This window comes from Echinops telfairi, unplaced genomic scaffold (genome assembly GCF_000313985.2).
Source record: "Echinops telfairi isolate 266 unplaced genomic scaffold, ASM31398v2 ScPeMD7_7425;HRSCAF=8463, whole genome shotgun sequence".
In the NCBI taxonomy this organism is placed as follows: Eukaryota; Metazoa; Chordata; class Mammalia; order Afrosoricida; family Tenrecidae; genus Echinops; species Echinops telfairi.
In genome coordinates, this window is record NW_022111325.1 from 4,824,844 (window position 1) to 4,841,946 (window position 17,103).

The window sequence follows — 17,103 nt, forward strand, 5'->3', positions numbered from 1 at the left end:
TCCCTGGGTTTGTTAACACCTCTTCCCTTCCCCCCACCTCCCCCTCTCCCATGTTCCCCCAGAACTGTCAGTCCCGTTGTTTTCTCCTCCAGCTTGTTCATCCAAGTCAGGTGCCTTGGTGTGAGGAAGAAGCTGTTTGTTCCTCAGACAAACAGGATAGGACCAGCGCATCTCAGGGCCCAAGGTGGTGATAGAAAGGCAACAGCTCCTCCGGGGGAGTTCTTGTAGCAGGCTGTTGATATGTCCCTCAGCCTGGGAGAAATGGACAGTTCATCTCCTTCTCTCTGTCAAGGCCCTAGAGAGCAGCCCCCTAGAGTTATCAGCTACTGTATTTCACTTTCCCAAACCACACCCTACCCTCTGTCTTTGGACAGCCTGGATTCCTGAGCTAATGGTTCTTTGTATGCCTTGAGAATGATGAACCGCCTTTGTGTAAATCCTGGCATGAGCATCCTGGCGGCAAGGCCCAAGGAGTCTATAGGCGCAAGCTTGCTTCCAGTAAAGCTCTGGGCTCTTGAGCGCATCTGACTGCAGGGACCGCCGCCGTCCACTGCATCTGTCCTTCCCCCACGCTTTCTACTTGCAGATCGTGACCCTCTTGAACTCGATCGATATGTGAGATGTGAGCAGGTCTCTGTCTTGTCTCAAATAGGCACCCCACCTATGCCAAAAGATAGATCCCGTAAATTCAATGGAAAACATAATTGCCCAGGGGTAACGGATAAGACAAGTGTGTAGGATTTCTGAGGGTACGGACTGGGGGACGTTTTCTGGGCATACTGCAGGGACATGGCACCAAGGCAGTAGCTGGTTAGCGGTGTACAGCCACCTTCCCCTCCTTTTTTCTCTGTGCACTAGAAAAAGGGGCACGGCAATGCCAAGGTAAAATTTGTCCTTTCTCCTTTAGGGTTAAAGAGTATAGTGAAGAAAATTAAAAAAGGAATTTCTAGTTCCTGAGGTAGGGAACAGTAGATCTAGTAACTTGGTATAATATTAAAAAGCTGAGAAAATCACCTTGGCCATAAGCCATTACAAAGATACATGTGTGTAGAGAAGTGGAATCAAGAGGTGCCTCGTGCCTGGATGACGGTGGTGGGAGTTACTTTGAAAAAGTTTATTCGGACTGTCCATGCAGTTTGCACTTGAAAGTAGAAAAAGCTTGTTTGTAGAAAAAGCATGCATTTTATGATCTTTGTTTTTTGAGGTATGTAAGTAGTTTTGCAGTTGGTGTACGGAGAAGTAAAGGAAGAATGAAGATAAAATTATGGATAATTTGGAAATAAATTAAATAGAAATATCTTTGAAAAGTGAAGATGGAAGATAATGATCTCTAAGAAGATCTGAGAATTTATTTCCCTTTCGTTGATAACCATTTTGATTCCAATACTTTGGAAAAAAGCAAAAATTAAAGAAATTGATTTTAAAAGGCCTCTAAGCTAGTGTTTATTTGCTGTAGAGAAGAAGCAGGGTCCCTGTTATCAGAAGCTACATTCCATGCTAGCACTTGGCTTTATGCCCAGACTAAGAAAGAAATCTATATTAAGGGAACTTGGAAATTTGCCCTGTGTAGTTTTTAGTGATCTTAACCATTTACCTGCTGTAAACAATCCTCATGTAATGAGAGTAGCCACACTTAAATTGTTTGATGGATGAAACTTTTAAATTATTGATGGATGGAACAGTACCTTATAACATTATCTTCCTTTCTGTGTTAATTGTGATAGGATTTTTAGCCGAAGAGAGACAGCTTGGTTTTGCTAATTGGACGAAAGGAGGGGCCAAGATTCGGTCAGTAAAAGAAAATTTGGTCCAAGTTAATGAATTGCCAGTCACCTTTGTTCGTTCATTTGATGTTATTCTAGTGGCAGAATCAAACATAGACTTTGAAAACATTCAAATTACAGAACCTTATCAATATTTAAGAAACCTGGAGTTGAGAAAGGATGATCTGTGTAGTTTTAATGGGTTTCAAATGTTTTTAAGAGAAGTTAAACACACCTTTGCATAATCAAAAAAGCACAAGAAAGCATCTTTTGGTATTCTCTGCTTTGAGCCATTATCCATCTGACTTCAGCAGTGATATCCCTTGTTCCACGTCCTTTTCTGAATGCAACTTGAATTTCTAGCAGATCCATGCTGCTGTACTGCTGCAACAACCGTTGAATGATCTTTAGTAAAACATCGCTTACGTGTGATATTAATGATGTTGTTGGAGAGTTTTTGCATTTGGTTGATTCACCTTTCTTTGGATTGGGCATAAATATATATCTCTTCTAGTCAGTTGACTAAGTAGCTGCCTTTCAGGTTTCTTCACATAGTAAAATGAGTGCTTTTAGTATTTCATCAGTTTGCTGACACATTTCAATTGGTACTCCATGAAAATCCAGGAATTGATGGAATTGCTAGCTTACATAGGTATTGTGTTAGGTAGGGTTCTCTAGAGAAACAAAACCAGGATACATATATTTATACAGCACGAAGGAATATAACAGCTAATTAGTCCACCCAGCAGTACAGAGGGCTCAGTTCAACTCACTTCTATGGAACAGTTAATATACTAGAAGACCTTCAACACATGAGGGCTGCTGGGTCCAAGGTCAAGGACAGAGTCTGCCAACAGGCAACAAACAGCAGGGCAGGGCACCAACAGCTAGCAGCCCAGGAGCTGAGAGAAGGAAGCCTGGATGTGATATCAAACTCAAGGAATGCAAGATGATAGAATCCACCAGCCTCAAGTGCAAGCAATGTACACACCAGAAGCATGGTGAAGCTGGTCTGGAAGGAACCTCAAGCTCTAGTGACATGATCCATGGATTGGCTTGTCCCAAAGGTAATGTAGCTCATGAGTTGAGGCAGAGAACTAGCTAAAGCAGCTGCATGCTGGTCCGAAAACCAGGAAGCCAATTAAATTGTGACCTGATTAATCCCACACATACCTCTTGGCCAGATTGGCAAAGTACACCTACCTATCACAGGTGTTAAACCACAAAACAAGTTGTAGTTAAACTCCAGAGAGATATATTCCATAAACTAATGTGAAATAGAGACAAGGTTTTAGCTTTTCTACATTAAATCTCCCACCACCCTTTCTGCTTAAGCACTTCCATTTATGGTTGTTTTATTGCTTTCAACAAACTCTTGGCTTTTATCTTTGAACGGAATCCACCAGGATCATGGAGATCTAACTCCAATTTGCTTCTCTGGCCTAGGTGATTGAAAATGAAAGAAAACGTGGTTTTGGTGGTTGACTGATTCTCAGATAAATATCTCTAGACCTGCCCCTCGTTTTACATTACTCTGTATTTATATGAAATACTCCAGGAAATTCACAGTCAACAATATGTTTTCGCCTTCATCTTTCACCTTCATTTTGACAAAGAAGATGAACCAAGACCTAACGCCGTCAGCTCTGTAAATATTCTCTGGTGAACTATACTCCCATGGACCCTACTCCCCTAGCTGCCATTTCCATCTCTGTACCTCTGTAGCTCCAGAGAATACTTTGTCAAGAGCTTATTCTCAGTCTGCACAACCTTCTTTCACTGTAATAAATTGTTTTTTATTTTAAACACTCTTGCTCCCCCCGCCCCCATAAGATACAACTCTTTTTAGCTCTTTGCTGCTGTCTGATGCTGGGTGCTCTAGAGAAGCACAACCAGTGAAGTCCTACACTCAAACACTGGTCATCCAGTCAATGTCAACTCATAGTGACCCTCGAGGACAGGGTAGAGCTGCCTCTGTCAGTTTTCAGGACTGTAACTGTTTAAAGCAGTGGAAACCCCTGTCTTTTTCCTTTGGAGTAGCTGGTAGTTTTGAACTGTGGATCTGCCAGGTCGCAGGACAACTCATAAGCACTATACCACCAGGGATCCCAGTGAAGTGTATATATCTATATATGTGTATATCTGTATATATCTACATCAAAGAAATAGCCCACCCAGTTGTAGAAGTTGGCAAATCCTAAGTGCATGAATCAGGTGTCAGGCTGGAGGCTTTACTGACTCACATAGCTGCAGAAACTAATGAATCATCAGTATGAAAGATAGTAGGCAGTACATCAAGTCTCTTACTTAAGTTCAAAGAACCAGAGAGGTCAGTTGATGACAAATCAGATAAATGATACAAATCATGTAGAAGCCAGAGAGTATTACTAGAATGTTCATATACAAGAAGGCTCAATAATTTCATGGAATATCAGAATGAAAAGACAATAAAAAATTTCACAAACTTTTGGGAACCCCATCTTACATTGGATGCAGTTCATACTCCCAGGAAGTGATTAGATTATATAAAATCTCATCATGTGGGATGACTACATCATTGTTTAATTGCCAAATTAAATCATTGAAAATCATGCCCCAGTCAACCTGACACACAATTTTAGCCATCACAACTGCATTCCAGAATAATGTCTTAGAAATAGCTTTCAGCCCTCTAAATCACCCCTCAGCTGTTCTGCAATTTCATGTAATCATTCAAATGCTCTATTTTGTCAATTTATTTTTAATTTCTGTATGTTCATTACTGGCACTTTCCTTTTGTATACTTTTTTTTTCCTTTTGTATACTTATCTTTGTAATTAAGAAGCCTTAGTGACATTGGACTGTGAACCACAAGGCCAGCAATTTGAAACCACCAGCTGCATTTCAGAAGAAAGATGAGGCTTTCTTCTCCCATAAAGATTTACCATGTCAGAAATGCACAGGGCTTGTTCTACCCTGTCCTGAAGGGTCACTATGGGTCATAATGAACCTGATGGCTGGTGGATTTGGGTTTGGTTTAGTGGTGTTGAGGGTAACATGTTGGGTCAGCAGATCAAACCCACCAGAGCTTCATGAGAGGAAGCCGAGGCTTTCTGCTCTCATAAAGATCTGCAGCCTTGGAAATCCCGCATCGGGTTGCTATAAGTCAGGATGAATTCTACAACAGTGTGGAGGGATCTTTGTAATTGCATACTTAATTTCTTAAAAATTTCACATATTTATTGTGTTACGTTGGATTCTCTAGAGAGACAAAACCAGTGATACTTGTAGTGTTGTATCTGGGAAGATATTTATATCAAGGAATGATGTACACAGTTGTAGTAGAAATAGGTTAAGTCTAGTTTGGTTCTAGTCAGAGAAATCTGCAGATGGCTCCAGGGATCAGCCAGCAACATAAAAGTGGATCGAGGAACCAGACCCCAGATGCAGCTCTGGCAGAAGAGGAAGGACCAAAGAGGATTCTACTCTGCTCAGTCTCTCTTTATTATACAAAGATGCTTGAGATGCCACGAAGGTGTCATCAGGCTGTCTTTTGATAGGTTGAGTTCTGTCCCTACATTTACCCAGAAGTGTCTAGTTGACATCATCTCTAACCATCACAGACCACCTTTTGTCAACTTGACACCTGTACAAAACTCTGCAACCATACATAATCACCAACTATACTATAATCATACTTGTACCTAACATGGTGCAACTAACATGCATACAACTGAAAAAGTACTAACCCCATTTTTAACTTATAATTTATAAGTGAGCAAAGCAAAATTATTTGGTACATACATACAAGTAGGAAATACTCATAACAATTAAATACAGTCATATGGCTGTAACTGGTATTTAGAATTATCTTCTTCCACTATCTGTGGTAAACTGAGGGACTGCCTGAGATTGTTACAAGTTTAAAGAAAGCATACAGAGAAAGGGAGAATCTCCCCTCTAAGACCGGGTCTCTAATGGGTATGAATTAAGCTAGTTTTAGAACCTCTGCAGACCCAGGAATAGAAGAAACTGGAAGATCAGGTTCAGTGAAGTAAGAAGTCTTTTAGGAGCTATTGAAAGTTTAAAAAGCAAACTAAATAAGTATGAGGAAGTGTTAGAAGAAACCAGAAGAGCAGGCTTCAACCCAAAACAGGACCTCATGGCCAAAGTCTCTGTAACCCCAGGCACAGAGAGCAGTATCTGAGAATCAAGAGTCAGTAAAGCTTTAGAAGAGTCTAGAGATAAGAATCAGTCTACTCCTTTCATTATAAATTAATATATATACATATATACATGCCTATAGCTATACCTCTATAAATAGCTTTGGCCTATTTCTTTCCTCTATTTCCTTTCACCTCCTCCTATCCTACTATCATGCTCACCCTCCATTTGGCTCTCAGTCATTCTTCTTGGATACATTGCACTTGATTGAACCCCCCCCAGGCATTATATGCCCTCCTTGCCATCAATTTTAGAACTTTTGTTGTTCCCTTATCCCTGAGTTTGTAAGCTCCCCATTCTGATTCCCAACCCTTCTCTCCCATGTCCCTTCTGGTACCGCTGGTCCCATGTTTTCCCCTTGGGATTGTTTGTCCTACCTATCTTGTATAGATAGACAATTTATAAGTTATTTAATTTATAATGGAAGAGAGACCAATGTTCATATATTTATATGTTAAGCATTGAGATAGCAGACAGACTGGACCTCTACTCAAGGCTTCCCTTAACACAAGAACACTTTGTTCTAATAACCTGGTACTCTGATATTCACTTTCCCAACATGATCGCTGAAGGCAAAGTGGGTGTATAAGTAAATGTAGTGAAGAGAGCAGGTGGTGCCTGGCTATCAAAAGATATAGGTTCAGACGGTGTGACTCATCACTGGACATGGCTGTCTTGCCTTTGAGGCCCCTGTGTGGCCTCGCTGCCAGAGTGATGGCACTGCTGGGAGGCAGGTTGCTCCAGCCTCAGTAATGGCTGGGACCCCGATGCCTGGGGCCTCCCCACTCTGCAGCCAGTCAGGGTAACGTGTGTGGGAATGAGTATCAGCTGAGCAATATCAAATGCAAACACAAGCATGGCTGGATCCACATCTGAGCATAGCAGGTGGTGTCCAGGTCATCCTCTGCCGCATGCGCAAGGGTTGAAAATGGCTGAGTCACTGAGGGGTGAGAGGCCACCATGAGACCTCCACCCTAGTGTCCCCCCAACTTGGACCACTTCTTGTGGCCCCTCGTGCTTCTTTTTGGTGGAGAATAGGACAATATGAATGCTCTCCAAATTATGGGAGAAGCCTAGAAGAAGATTTAGACCGAGACTCCTGGAAGAGGGGCAGAGTCAGACCTTGACCAATCCCTTTTTTGGATTTTGAATTAGGAAGAACTTGAAGTGCACACAACAGCCCTCAGAGTAGTACGAAGAACAGAGGATGGTGTGCAGCCTGACCTCCAGCAACCACGGTCTATTGCAGACCCTTCTGCGATAAAAGACACATCATAAGATCTGTTCATTTGTTCTGTGAATGATTCAAAATGTATTGAAGAGGGAGAAAGGGGGAACCGATCACAATGGTCTACATATAAACCGCTCCCTGGGGGAAGGACAACAGAAAAATGGGTGAAGGGAGACATCGGTCAGTGTAAGACTTTAAAAAATAATAATTTACAAATTATCAAGGGTTCATGGGGAGGGAGATGGGTTAGGGAGGGAAAAAATGAGGAGCTGATACCAAGGGCACAAGTAGAAAGAAAATTCTTTGAAAATGATGAAGGCAGCAAATGCACAATGTGCTTGACACAATGTATGCATACATTTATTGTGATAAGAGCTGTATGAACCCCCAATAAGAATGATTTTTAAAAATGTATTGATGATAAGATAATCTCAGCTCTTATCACCATCAAAACACTTTGGCAATACTTCCTTTAATGTAATTAAATGTCCATTAGATGTTTAAAAAAAAGGAAAAAGACATAGCATCTGCGGTCTTACAGGCTTGCAGTTAAACAAGCAGCCATCTAGCAGGGAAGCAAATAAGCCCACATGGAAGAAGCACACCAGCCTGTGCGATCATGAGCTGTCCATGGGATCAGGTATCAGTTATCAAAAGATGCAAGACAAACAACTGTATCGATGTGAATGAAGGGTGTTGAAGGGAGACCCAAAGCCCACCTGTAAACAGTTGTATATCCCCCCACAGAAGGGTTATAAGGAAGGGATGATTCAACCAAGGTGCAGTATAGCACTCAGAAAACACACATCGTTCCTCTTATCAGCGGTTCTCAACCTGGGGGTTGAAAACCCTTTCACAGGGGTTGCCCGATTCATAACAGTAGAAAAATTATAGTGATGAAGTGGCAACGAAAAAATTTTTTATGGTTGTGTGTGGGGGAGGAACATGAGGAACTGTATTAAAGGATCTCAGCATTAGAAAGGTTGAGAACTGCTGGTGGAGATGGATCTCTCCAGCAAATGCAGCCAAGGAAAAGAAGCAGACACTTTAGAATTCCCTTAGCCGTAATTCTGTCCCCAGGTTCTGGCAGCCCAAAGGGAGGGGGTGTTTGTTTATGTCTTCCAAGGTGGAAGAGAATGAAAATGAAGCCCTGTTCAGTGAGTGAAATCCGGGGAGGAGAGGACAGCCAAGGGCATGGCCGATGGGAAAGGCAGCCCTGAGCCATCCCTCCTGTCTCAGACATTATCAGAAGCATCAGAAAGTCATCACCGATCGCTGAGAATGGCGCTTGTTGCTTTTCTAAGACAGCATTTAAAAAAATGCCATCAGCAATCTTCTCTGCCAATGCTACTGTCTCCAGAAAGACACTCTAGGATGCTAACAAAACTGAACATTTAATACAAACCCTCATCTACTCTAGGCCACTCAGGCAAAGGTGGAGGACAAACGAGGAGAGAAAGTGGCTGAGCTACAACAGACTGTTCTCGAATTGTGGACTCGCAGCAGCAATTGATGTTGAAATGTGACTGAAATATGACTCGCAACAATTGACACTGAGATGTGATTGGAATATTACAAAATTTGTGTAACCCCTTATCTGTATAATGCAGCCTCATTTGCAGAGATTTAAGGGAAACATCTCATTAGATATCAAAGAGCTAAAACATGAGATTTTCTTTGTCTTTTTTTTTTATTAAATGTTTTTATTGGGGGCTTTTACATCTCTTATCACAATCCATACATTCATCCATTGTGTCAAGCACATATGCTGTACATATGCTGCTATAATCATTTCCAAAGCATTTTCTTTCTACTTGAGTCCTTAATATCAGCTCTTCATTTTTACTCCTCCCTCTCCCACCTGTCCTCCCTCATGAACCCTTGATAAGATATAGATTATTATTTTAATATCTTACATCATCCTCTGTCGCCCTTCACCCACTTTTCTGTTGCTCATTGCCCATGGGAAGGGGTTCTAGGTTGATCCTTGTGATTGATTTCCCCTTTCTCTCCCCACCTTCCCCTATCCTCCTGGTATCTCTATTCTCATTGTTGGCCCTGAGGGGTTTATCTATCCTGGATTCTCTGTGTTTCGGGCTTGTATTTGTAGCAGTGCGGATGTTCTGATCTAATCCCATTTGTATGGTAGAATTGAGGTCATGATAGTGTGGGGAAGGAAGCATTAAAGAACAAGAGGAAAGCTGAGTGTTTTATTGGTACAATATTGCACCCTGACTGGCTCATCTCTTCCTTGGGACTCTTCTGTGAGGGCATCTCCAATTGTCTACAGATGGGCTTTGGGTCTCCACTGCATGCCCCACTCCCACTCCCATTCACATTGGGTATGATTTTGTTCTGGGTCTTAGATACCTGATACCTGATCCCATCGACACCTGGTGATCACAGGCTGGTGTGCTTCTTCCATGTGGGCTTTGTTGCTTCTCAGCTAGGTGGTCGCTTGTTTATCTTCAAGCCTTTAAGACCCCAGACCTATATCTTTTGATAGCTGGGCACCATCAGCTTTCTTCACCACATTTGCTTATGCACCCATTTTGTCTTCAGTGAACATTGTTGGGATGTTGAGCATCACAGAATGCTGGATTATTAGAACCAAGTGTTTTTGAAACAGATTTTCAATACTTTTAAGAATGGGTTCAGAGTCTCCTACATAGCCTTGACTCTGGATTAACTGTTTGGGTTATTGTAACCAATTTGGTCTTTGTAACTGAAGGGTGAGTTTTTCTCTGGAGTACTTGGGTCATGCAAATGTTTAAGCACTTGATTATTAACCAGAAGGTTGGCTACCCACCCAGAGGTGCCTTGAAATAAAAACCTGGTAATTTGCATCTGAAAGGCCTGAGTCTTGGAAATCCTATGGGGCCTAGATCTACTCTAACACATGGGGTCTTCTAGGGGTCACTATAAATTCTATGACAACAATTTTATTTTTTCATGTTAGCTTTGCTCCGAACGGTTCTTTCTGGGTAACACATTGCAACACATTCCATGCCTCAATGATGATCTTTCCAGAGAAAATAGGAAAAATAAAATGTTTATATATATATTTAAAGAATGCACACACACACATGCACACACACACAAGTACCAAAAAAAGAACTAGAATTTTTTTTAAAGCTATGCTTTAATATTTCTTTGCAAAACAACCTTATCACCATCAAAGTACACTCCATTACACTTAATAAAATTGTCAGATGTGAGATTCCATTCTTGGAAGCATTTCTCAAACTCATCTATTTGGATGGCTGACAGTACCTCCTTCATTTTTTCTTCACCTCTTCTTTGGCCTCAGATTGTTGTCTTTTCATGTCCCTCTGCATTCCAGGAAACAAAAACAAGTTGCATGGAGTGAGGTCAGGCCAGTAAAGTCCATGGGGCAAGAGAGGGGTGCTGTTTTTTGCCAAAAACTGGTGCACTGGGATGCCTGCAAGAGCAGGTCCATTGTCGTGGTGGTAAAACCAGTCCCCCATCTGCCACAAATCAGGCCTTTTTTGTTGTACAACTGTTATGCTATCCAGAACCTCTGGAACAAAATCTAAATGTGATTTCCCCCACACATCAAAAAAACTAATAAGCATCATTCTTTTGGAGGGGGTGTGTGTATGTGCATACATATGATTTTAAATATGTTTTACTGGCTTTTTGAATATTTTATTGGCTTTTGGTTGTTGATATAAATAGCTTTAAGTTTGCAAAGGTCGTTAAGTCTGAAAATTTTAAGATAAGCTCTACACGGAACTATTCAAGTTTTGTAATGGCAACTGAAGCTTGCATGCAGAGTTAGATTATACCATGATCCATGTAGCAGTTTTATTTTTAGTTCCATTCTCACAGTTCCTTCTCATCTATATCTTTACTCACTGTTTGGGAAATGCTGTATTTTACCTTGTTGGCTCAGTGGGTTAAGTGCTGGTTGTTAATCACAAGGTCACAGGTCCAAACCAACTAGTCTTTCTTTGAGAAAAAGATGAGGCAGTGTGTTTTTGTAAAGATTCATAGTCTCAGAAACCATATCGAGAAGTTCTACTCTGTCTTACAAGATTGCTATGAGTTGGAGTGAGTTAATTGGATGAAAAGGGGTTTTTCAATTTTGGTGAGTTTTGTTCTCTGTATTTATTTATGAAAATAGTTTTATCGGCATATACTTCACATATCATAACATTTAATTGTTCAATCATATTAAGAAGATTTATGCAAATATGACCACAATCAATTTCAGAACATTTTCTTCTAGTACTCATTGTTAACTCTCCGTTTCCCCCCACCCTCCCCTCCCAGGCCTCTATGTAATTCTTAATCCAGTTACTGTCTTCATATATCTACCTATCTTGGATTTCATACATAGAAAATCATTCAAAACACAAACAGGAACCAACCAAACAAAACAATGACTAGGCAACATGTAGAAAATTTTCAAACAAAAGGAAAGCAGAAAATATTAAAAACGGAAAGAACTTAAAAATGGGTCAAAAGGGAGATCTAATAATAAGGTATTACATTTTAACCTCACTACATCTGCCATAATAAACTTTATAGTGCTGTCTGCAAGCAAGGCTATTCACATTTCTGGATGTGATTGTTAGGTTTATTGTGCCAACCAGATTCCCATAGGAACATGAGTTCAGAGTTTAATCAGGTTGCAGTTTGATTGGAGAGTGACGAGATAAATGGTTTTCTAAGGCCAGCCATCCCCCTTCCCTCTTTCTCCCTGCTGATCGAGCCAGCGCTCTGCTGCCAGCACTCTGCTTTGCTTCAACTATGTGCTGAGCTACTGTGGGCTGAGCCAACTCATGGATTGCCATGCATGCATTGCTAGAGCTAGACATTGCAGACCTGCTTAAACATGCTTCTTGAGAATCCATTGGGACCATTTCACTATGCTCTCACTCTACTGGCCTCTGCTACACCTCATATTCTTACCTACCAGCTGTTGCTACCCCACCCTGCTTGCCTTGCCTGAGGGCAGACTCTGCTGTCTGCTTCCTTGACCTTGGACCAGCAGTGTGTGTGAGTTGAAGGACCTTCAGTATATTAACTGTTCTACAAAAGTGAGTTGAACTGAGCCCTCTGTACTGCTGTGTGGACTAATTAGCTGCTGTATTCCTTCTCACTATATAAGTCTGTCTATATATGTATCTATCTATCTCCCTAGATATAGATAGATATAGGTATATTCATAAGTGTCTTGCTTTTGTTTCTCTAGAGATCCATGCCTAATACACTGGACTATGGTCAGTGGGGATTCACTGAAAGCTTCTTAATCAATGTGAGGACACTCTGAAAATGGATTTTGGACTTCCACTGTTATCCATTCTTGTAATAGAGTTCATCATGATGATATGAATCACGTAAAGCTTGTGGGAATAGAGCCTTCTGGATCTTCATTTGCTGATGGGAATGACTCAATGTAAGGACAAACAATTGTGATAATCTAATGATTGGAACATGGAATGTGAGAAGTATGAATCTATGAAAATTGGAAGTGGAAAAAAATGAAATGGAACACACAAAAATCTATATCTTAGTCATTATGGAGCTGAAGTGGACTGGTAATGGCCATTTTGAGTCAGAAAATCATATGATTTACTCTGCCAGCAATAACACAATCAAGAGGAATGACATTGCATTTATCGTCAGAAAGAGTATTTTAAAATCAATCATAAAGTACAGTGCTGTCTGTGATAGGACTATATTCATCCACCTTCAAGGAAATTCAATCAATACAACTATTTTTTAAATTTATGAATCAACCACACAAGTGATTTATGAAGAAACTGAAGAATTGTACAATGACTTCAGACAGAAATTGAGCAAACATGCATCAAGATGCATTGATAATTATTGGCTATTGTACTTCAAAAGTTGAAGACAAAGAGTTAGGAATAGTAGTTGGAAAATATGGCGTTAGTGATAGAAATGAAGCTGGAGATCATATGACATATGATAGAATTATGCAAAACCAATGACTTGTTCATTCAAAATACATATTTTCAACAACACAAAAGGTGACTATCTACATGGACTTCTTCAGATACACAAAATTCAAATTGACCACTTATGTGGGAAGGGGCCATATTGAAGCTCAATAATAGCAGTTAAAACCAGACCAGAGGCTGACTATGGAACAGACAATTAACTTCTCATATGCAAGTTTAGGATAAAGCTGAAGAAAATGAACAAATGCTCGAAAGCTAAAATACAGCCCCGAATCTATCCTGTCAGAATTTCAAGAACTTCTCAATATAGATTTGATGCTTTGAGCACTGACAGAAGACCTGGTGAGCTGTGGGAGGACACCAAGACCATCACACATGTAGAAAGCAAAAGGCCATTAAAAAGACAGGGGAAAAAAAGATTAAAGTAGATGTCAGAAGAGACTTTGAAACTTGATCTTAATTGTAGAGAAGCTAAAGCAAATGGAAGAAATGATGATGTCAAAGTTCTGAATAGAACATTTCAAAGACACAATGGATGGATGTATGGATTATGATAAGAGCTGTAAGAGCCCCCAATAAAATGATTTAATAAAAATTTTTTTTCAAAGGGTAACTCGAAATGACAGTAAAATACGATAATGAAATGTGCAAAGACCTAGAGTTAGAAAACCAAAAGGGAAGAACACAGTATTTGAAACTGAAAGAACTCAAGAAAAAATTCAAATCCCAAGTTGAAATATTGAAAGATTCTACAGGCAAAATATTGAATGATGCAAGAAGCATGAAGAGAAGATCGAATGAAGAAACTGAGTCATTTTACCAAAGATAGCTAATCAACATTCCACTATTTGAGTAGGTAGCATATGAAGAAGGCAGAAGGAAGAAGTTGAAACTGAATGCATTATCCAAAAACAAGGCTCCAAGAATTGATGGAATACCCATTAAAATGTTTCAACAAGTTGATGACGCACTGGAAGCACTCATTCATCTTTGCTAGGGAATTTGGAAGGCAGCTGCTTGGTCAACTGATTAGAAGAGATTCTTTGTGCCAATTCCAAAGAAAGATGACCCAACAGAGTGATCTATCTATAGAACATTACCACTGATATCACAAAACAGTAACATTATGCTGAAGATCATCCAACAACAATGTGCTGTTGCAGCAGTACATTGACAAAGAGCTGCCAGAGGTTCAGGCCAGATTCAGAAGGGGATGTGGAACAAGGATCATCACTGCTGATGTCAGATGGATCCTGGCTCACAGCAGAGAATATCAGAGAGACATTTACTTGTGTTTCATTGACTACACAAAGGCATTTGACTGTGTGGATCATGACAAAGTATGGATAACCTTCAGAAGAATGGGAATTCCAGAACACTTGACTGTGCTCATGTGGAACTTGTACATGGATCAAGAGGCAGCTATGGGAAGAGATCAAGAGCATACGTCATGGGTTAAAATCAGGTAAGGTGTGCATCAGGGTTGTATACAATCTGTATGCTGATCAAATAACAATAGAAACTGGCTTATATGAAGAAGGATGTGGCATGCGGTTCGGAGGAAGGCTTATTAGCAATCTGAGATGTGTGGATGAGATAGCCTTGCTTGCTGACAGTGAGGAGGAATCGAAGCACTTGCTGATGAAGATCAAGGACTGCAGCCTTCAGTATGGATTAGAACTCACTGTCAAGGAGATACAAATTCTCACAACTGGACAACAGGTAACACGCTAAATGGAAAAGATGGTTAAAGTTGTCAAGGATTTCATCTTGCTTGGATCCACAATCAATTCTCATGGAAACAACCATCAAGAGATCAAAAGACAACTTGCATTGGGTAAAACTGCTGCACAAGACCTTTTTCAAGTATTGAAAAGCAAGAATATTGCTCTGAGGACTAAGCTAAGGTGCACTTGACTCAAGCCATAGCATTCTCAATGGCTTCATATGCATGTGAAAGTTGGACACTGAATAAAGAAAATCAGAGAAGAATCGATGCATTTGAGAAGAATGTTGAAAGTACCATGGACTGCTAAACGGACAAACTGGTCTGTCTTGGAAGAAGTATAGCCAGAATGTTCCTTTAAGGCAAGGATGGAAAGACTTAATTTTACATACTTTGGATGTGTTGTCAAGAGAGATCAGTTCCTGGAGAAGGACATCATGTTTGGTACAGTAGAGGGGCACTGAAGGAGAGGAAGGCCCTCCACAAGATGAGTGGACACAGTGACTGGAACGTGGGTTCATGCATAGAAATAATTGTGAGGATGGTGAAGGACAGGGTTGTGTTTCATTCTGTTGTGCGTAGGGTGGCTGTGGGTCAGAACCAACTGGGCACCTAACAACACAAGCAACAAAAATACCTGTCATCCATAGCCTTCTGCAAACTGGGAGTTCCCAACTTAAGTGTAGTATCACACCCTCCTTTAGAATTGCATTTCATGATTTTTATATTTATGCTAAATATAAATATCTAATATAAATATATTATATTTATATTTGCATACACTTATATTTACAATCCTTGGCTCACACAGGCTGGTGTGCTTCTTCAATGTGGACTTAGTTGATGCCTCACTTAGACGGCTGCTTCTTTGAAGATAATGTTTTAAGACCAGAAGTACTATTCTTTCTGGTAGCCAGGCACCGTCTAATTTCTTCACCACACTTTGCCCTGGCACCCATATCTTGAGTGATCTCTTTATGAGGGTGAGCATTGAGCAGGGTCACGTCATAAGAACTAATTGGTCTTATATTGAGGTTAGAACTATGTGCAAGTCTAAAATCCATTCATATCTCTATAGTATAAATATATCTCTGCTTCACTTTAGAGACAGCATTATCATTTTGTGATAGAGAACATCAATCATCCCCCTGGAGCATAAGGTAATTTTATTGACTGTGTCATTAACGTAGCCAACGGTATAGAATTAAAATCACTGCTGACAAAGTTATACAAGTATAGGTCAGCGTCAGAGTGTCATACATGGATTCTTGACTTGTGCAGATTAAAATCTTAAGTGACTGGCCAGTATTTACGCAAACAATGGGGGTTGGTGATAGGGTAAAATGTTCAATAAAAGTCATTCACTAAAGTAGAACCATGCATGCCTACCAGATTAAAAAAATGACATTGCATTGGGTTAGGTATCTTATTTTAGTAAGGTATCTTTCATTTTAAACAAAAAATAGCTTCCTATGTTTTTCTTAAACTGTTGTGGGCCAATATTAAGCTTAATAAGATAGGATGAATAAGGGCTATCTCCAAGATTCCAGACAAGAGTAAGGGACCGAAATCTACTCTCATCTTACCTCTTACTACACCCGAGGTGGGAAGAGGGACTGTTAATGTCGGTAGAAAGGAAAGAACCCGCAGAAAGAGACATACTCCCAGGGTACCCCAGTGTCTTTTCATCGGATTAAGGAGAGGACACAGAGGGAGGCCTAACCAATTCCTAACTGAAAACGCTGATAATGTGCTGGAGAAAAGGCTCTCAAAACCAGCCAATAGACAAAGGATGGAGGTAGGGCTGATTTAGATCTGTTTTTGTTCAAATGTTGTCCTCTGGGCACTCTGGGAAGACTTCCAAAAGAAATACTTGAGATAAGGTCTGAGTTGGAATTAATTATGGGCAGGCAACAGAGGAAGGAACGAGTTTTCTCAGTGGAGAGCACTGTTTGTGCAAAGCACATGAACAGGAGGAAGCACTGTGCCGTAAAGGAGGAACCGGAAAGCTAGGCTAAGGTACAGAGCAAGTGAGAGATGTGGTGGAAGATATACTGGGGCCAGCCACTGGAAACTCTTGTAGGCCCTGCGTGGATTGTGGTCTCTGTCTTGAAAGAGCTATTTCAGGAAACCAGGCAAGAGACTTAGGTGATGAAGGTGGTGGAGATGGCAGTGAAGGAGCCATATTCAAAAGAGGGAATTTATTTAAAAAGAGGGAAAGTAAAG